Source organism: Mastomys coucha, unplaced genomic scaffold (assembly GCF_008632895.1).
Source record: "Mastomys coucha isolate ucsf_1 unplaced genomic scaffold, UCSF_Mcou_1 pScaffold10, whole genome shotgun sequence".
Lineage (NCBI taxonomy): Eukaryota > Metazoa > Chordata > Mammalia > Rodentia > Muridae > Mastomys > Mastomys coucha.
The window spans coordinates 6,005,443-6,010,983 of NW_022196892.1; the positions used below are offsets into that span (position 1 = coordinate 6,005,443).

The 5,541-nt window shown below is 39.5% G+C and overlaps 1 protein-coding gene across 3 annotated transcripts in view; it reads left to right on the plus strand.

Moving 5' to 3' along the window:
* Positions 1–5,541, plus strand: part of Synpr (synaptoporin) — a 312,429-nt gene that overhangs the window by 221,487 nt on the left and 85,401 nt on the right. The window lies entirely within an intron of this gene.

A 5,541-nucleotide genomic window follows, 5' to 3' on the forward strand; every position in this document is an offset into this window, starting at 1 on the left:
CCCCCCCGCCTCCGCCACCGAGTGTGGTATTACAGGGATATGCTGCCATGCTGGGCTTTTTGCATGATTAATGAGGATTTGAACTCAAGTCATTGTGCTAACCCTCTCTGCCACCTGCTACTTCACCCTGTTACTTCACAGCACTCTCATGCTGTGCTAATCTTCTGTCTTACACAGAAAAATCTAAATGGATAGTCACCTATACAGCTGGATCTCATAGAGGCATTTCCTCACTTGAAGCTCCTTTCTCCGTGATAACTCCAGCTTGTGTCAAGTTGACACACAAAGCCAGCCATATGCCACTGAATGACCAAAGGAACTGAACTATCTTTTTATGTAAGCTCTTAAGCTTTGAAACCCTTTTCTGACCTCAATTCTCTCATGACAAGCCATGTGATTGTGAAACCATGAGAGTGTCCTCAAACTTTCTTAACATCACCTCTAAATAAGATATAATAATAGTAACCACCTTGGGAAAGTTTGAATGTTTTAAAAGAGATAATGTATTTTACTTACAGCAATAATTGTCAGAAGTATTTACAAATTAGTAATACCTTGATAAATACATTCCTTATATTTTCTGATTCCCTCAGGGGCACAGTAGACTTTACTCAGATCTGTGACCTCTGTCCCCAAAACACACGTTATCAATAGTTGTCTTTCCAGATTCCTGGTCCCTGAGGCAAGCATCAGGCTGGCATAGTTTGTCTACTCTGCCACTGTCACTTGGATTTCCAGTGAACTGTATCAAGGAGATCTTAGGTTTGTGCTAACACATTGCAAGAAAAATACTTTGTCTCAGCTCTCTAACTCCATACTGATACTAACTACTATTTATTATAGTTGAATGCATTGTAATTACCCCCAAATAAATGCAGAATATTCTTTAATGACACCTTTATTTCTAAAAAAGTAAAAAGACTTTGTAGAAAAAAATTAGAGAAATTCTGAGAAGTGAAAAGAAAGTATAAATTCTCTTAAGTTTCAAAATGAGATAAACATCACTAATTTTTATATCATACAGATAGATAAGCACATGTATTTTACAGTTAGATATATCTACACAAGAATAGCTATCCAAAACTCAGCTCTCTCTTCAAAGAGAGAAAGAGTGAGCTTTTCCTGGAGCTATTTTGCATGACCATAACCAGTAAATGTAGATTTAGGTTACCCAAGATTCCACATTCTGGTGTGGAAACAGTTTCAGGAAGGTTTTATAGTAACAAAACAGAGAAAGACATAAATCAAGGCATTTTCCTTTCAAATATATTGGTGGAAACATTAAACGGGTGGTTACAGCCAAATTGGAAACCATGTGGCCTGGTTTGGTTGCCCTGTCATAACATTTTACTGGAGCCCTGGTAAACTGTCTTTGCAGCCAGTCTGCTGGAAGCCCCATGCACAGTTGAAGAAATATGCTGTGGTTCAGGCAAGTCTGATTCTGAAGTGCTATCATTGTATTGTATCAGGACCATGCACACACTAGCACTAGTTAATTCAACTAGTTAACCTAAACTGATTAATCTGAAGATACTTTCATACACATGTTCTACAAGTGTATGGTCAGGACATAGAGAAACCCCAAAATGTAATCACTTAGAGCTAGTTCTGGCCACAGTTCCTTCCACTCAGAAGTCTCTTGCCAGCACCTCCAGTTGACCAAATGCATTAGAAACAGAAGAAGAGTGCAGGCATGAAAGTTCATAGCAGACAGCTTCCTCAGTTACCATAAAGCATAGATAGAGAAGGTGACAAGAAAAGCAGAGAGATAGTGGCTACATCTTTTCCCTCTCTGGTCCCAACACTGATACCTTAGGTATTGCAACTGCACCTTCATACATGAATGGCTGAGAGAAAGAAATGAACCTAGGCTGCTAGAACTTAAAACAGAGCAGGTACATAATGTAGGCACCATAAGTGTTCATTAATGTTAGAACACAATTGGTCCACCAGATCTGACATCCTGTCTTCTTGCTTCTATCTGTGGCCTCCTTCCTTAACTCCTCCCTCCACTCAGCACACTGCAGCATTTTGGCTCCACACAGGGCCTGGAGTTCTTTTCGGAGTCCCTACTGTTCTCTGGCCTCAGAACCTCTGCCTCCATATAGTCACAGGCATGTCCTCTCTGGTTTCAGCTCAAACATTATTGCCCTAGAGAATCTGTTCCTGTCGTCTTTATCTAAATAGCATTCTCATTACCCTCTATATTCTTCATTGTGCCCTGACTATGTAGCTTTGAATATTTTTTTGACATTCGCTGTTAGCTCTTCATTCTTACAACACATGTTTGCCCCTGAAAGAGTTGAGTTTGTGGCCCTTTTCATTGGCCCAGTGCCTGGTTCATAATAGATGCCCAATGAACATTTGTTTGATGATTCAATTCAATAATTTTTTCATTATTTTAAGGAGTCATCTTATTTTCTATTAAGAGCAAATGACACCAGGTTTTTGTTTGCATTAGAGGTATTGGTCTGCTTCTTAAATAATAGCAAAAAACAAGAATTAATTAAAAGAAAACAACAAGCAAATGAAAAATATAAGAAATATAGGGTGTGCCACCACTTGTGTAAGTTATAATAGAATGGCCAGTGTTTGGAAAACCTTGGCCTAGGAAGCCAGGGAACAGACTGCCAGCCAAGACCACCCAGTCATTGAAGTTGGGACGCCAAACGGTGCAGCTCAGCTGACATTTCCTGAACATCAGCTCTGTGCCCACTGCTGCAGGAAGGAGTGATCACACTATGAATAGCTCAGTCTAATTTTCAAAAGGTTCCATGTATAAGCTTTAAAGACAGCCATGGCACTATGATAGTAGGAAATGCCACAACCAAGTCAGAGCAGGACAGAGAGTAGCAGTATTTCTTCAGCTGGAAGCCACTGGGAAAGTAACCTGAGGAAAGTCCTTGAAAGAAAGTATGTGAACCAATGTGATGCAGAATAAGTGACAGTTGTAGAAGAAGGGGAATGGAATCACAGGACATTCTATATGGCTTTAGTGGAAACTCACACAAAACTCACATGGAACATTGTTTGCCTCCTATTTCCAAAGGCATCTAGGGCAATTGCACCCATACGTGTGAAGGGCTCCTGGAGACATTTAGGCTTCCAAATTACAAAGGCCAATGCAGTATTTTTCTTACAAAGAAAATATATAGAAAACTCTCCTTTGTTCACATTGGAAACACAGAGGAGCATCCATACCTGCCCCAGAATTTCATAAGGAGGAATTCTTGTCTTTGAAAATACCATGGAGGCTAGTAGCACTGACTTGCCAGATCTCTGAGCAACTCTGCAGAAGAGAGTTGCTTCCCAGCAACACCAGGAATCCTCAATGCCTTTTCTATGCACAGAGAGTCCAGTCCAGTCTTTTATAAGCACAGCTCCTTGCCTTCATCTTAGGAGGAAAAGTATACCAGGATTCCAGGCAGCCTTGTGTATAAGCCCTGCTGCCCTGTGTTTGGATCCCAGCAACCCCTGACTCATCATTACATTCTATTGCTTGATTCTGCCACTTGGCAATAGTGTCGTGCTCTCATATGCCAAGTCATGACTTCAGTGTTCACATTTTAAAAGTTGGTATGAGTTAATGTGTCACTTCATTTTCCCAATGTCTTTCAGAGATAATATCCTATTTAATTTTATCAAAGGTCTCTGTTGAGTTACGAAATGGAACCGAGGCTCCCAAGGAAGATTTTATGATCTTAAATAATGCACAGAGCAGTGGACCTCCCTTCTTAGTGGGTCATAAAGTGTCACTGTCTTTCATTTCTTTCTCACATGCTAATATCTGATTTCAAGAAAACTGCCATGTGGGAGATAGCTATTGGACAGAAATGATCTTCTTACTCTATCTCTGTTGCAGCATTCCATGGAGTCTCCCCCTTGATCTCTCTTCATTAACATTTCATCTTAAATCAAAATGTGTTGAACTGAATGCTAATGACTATTATGCAACCCTAATTTGGAATGAGATAAACCTGAGGAAATTCTGAATTAAGCATAGTTAAGCAGGAATATTTACTGAAGTTTAGTGGTGACTCTACAGTGTTAGTATCCAAAGGGGTATACAGTATTCAAGAGTTCTCCCATTTAATTTTTCCATGAAATCATTCTTGAGGGCAGCATCTTGGAAGATTTTATTCGTTAGTTAAATGAGCAGGGAGATATCTTTCCCTACAACACTTGAAATTTCTATCTCCACAGTAAGTTCTCTGCTTGACTAAAAAAAAATAGTCTATCACACTCTTCTGCTTATTCTTTTCATTCCTTTTATAAGAACAATAGCAGTTCTACCTTATATATATGAAATGGAAGCCATAGTTTCTTTCATTCACATAAAATTCTCACACCACTTGACCTTACTGGACCTCAGATGAGTTCTGCATGATTCTTCCCACACCATTTCTTTAAATGCCAGGGGGAGATCTGGTTTAGTGTACCGTTCCTTCCCTTAAGAGCAAATGTTAAGGTTTCATCTCGTACATTCTATGTCTGGAGTGAACACTTCTAATACCTGGAGAAATAGTACATCTTCAGAACTTGCATGCAAAAAGAAAATTACACTATCAGCTTTTTTGATGGTGGTGATGATCTGAATTGAAGAACCCCCAAACCTCCTGCCTGATACATCTCCAGTCAGATTGGCTTACACATCATGGTGAGTATGTGGCTTGAGCACAGGTTTGCTGGATTCCAAGGTACATGTTTTCATTCAGTCACCATGATACCTCTCCTTGTCCTTCATACACTCATGCTTACACTCATAGAGACAATGCCTGTTGAGTTAGATGAAGAGTCAATGTCTCTGTATTTTCTCCAAACGCTAGACAAGTTTGCCAAATGGTCCCAAAACATGATACCTGAAGTCAGGGAAGGATGTCGAATTCCAAATAGGCACTAACAGCAACCTGTACATACTGTCACTGTGTTGGACAAGAAAAGACTCATAACAATAGGAAAGTATTTTTAAAATCTCAGAGATGCTGAAAGTCTCAGCAAGTCCAAAGCTTAAAGTGTGGTTTAAAAAGACTGTCTAGCCAGATAGCAGCTCTCAAACCCAGAAGGTTGTCATACACCATATGAAAGCATAACTTAAGACAATCTTAAGCAAACATGTTGACTTCTTAGGGCTACAGGGAAATTGCCATAGAGACGAAATGGATTATGATACTGAAATGCATTATCTCAACAGTTCTGAAGCCAGTGATACAGGGTTCCTGGAATTCATTGCACTGAGCTGTAAATTTAGGAAAGCAGCCTTAGAGAAAACAAAGTACATTAGAATTCCCAAGATACCTTCTTGTAGGAGAAACTTCACACTATTCTGAAAACGGAAATCCACTAGGTATTTGCTAATGAATGACAAAGCAAGCAGGCATCAATAAAATATTTGGAGAAATGCCTTTCTCCCCAGTGGCTTTTTTTTTTTCCTTACCCTGTGCTCTGGTCCAATAGGAAAACAATTGTTAAGACTATCCATTTACCTAAGAATTTCATAAATTTATTGTTTTTAATAGCTGCGTAGTACTCCATTGTGTAGAT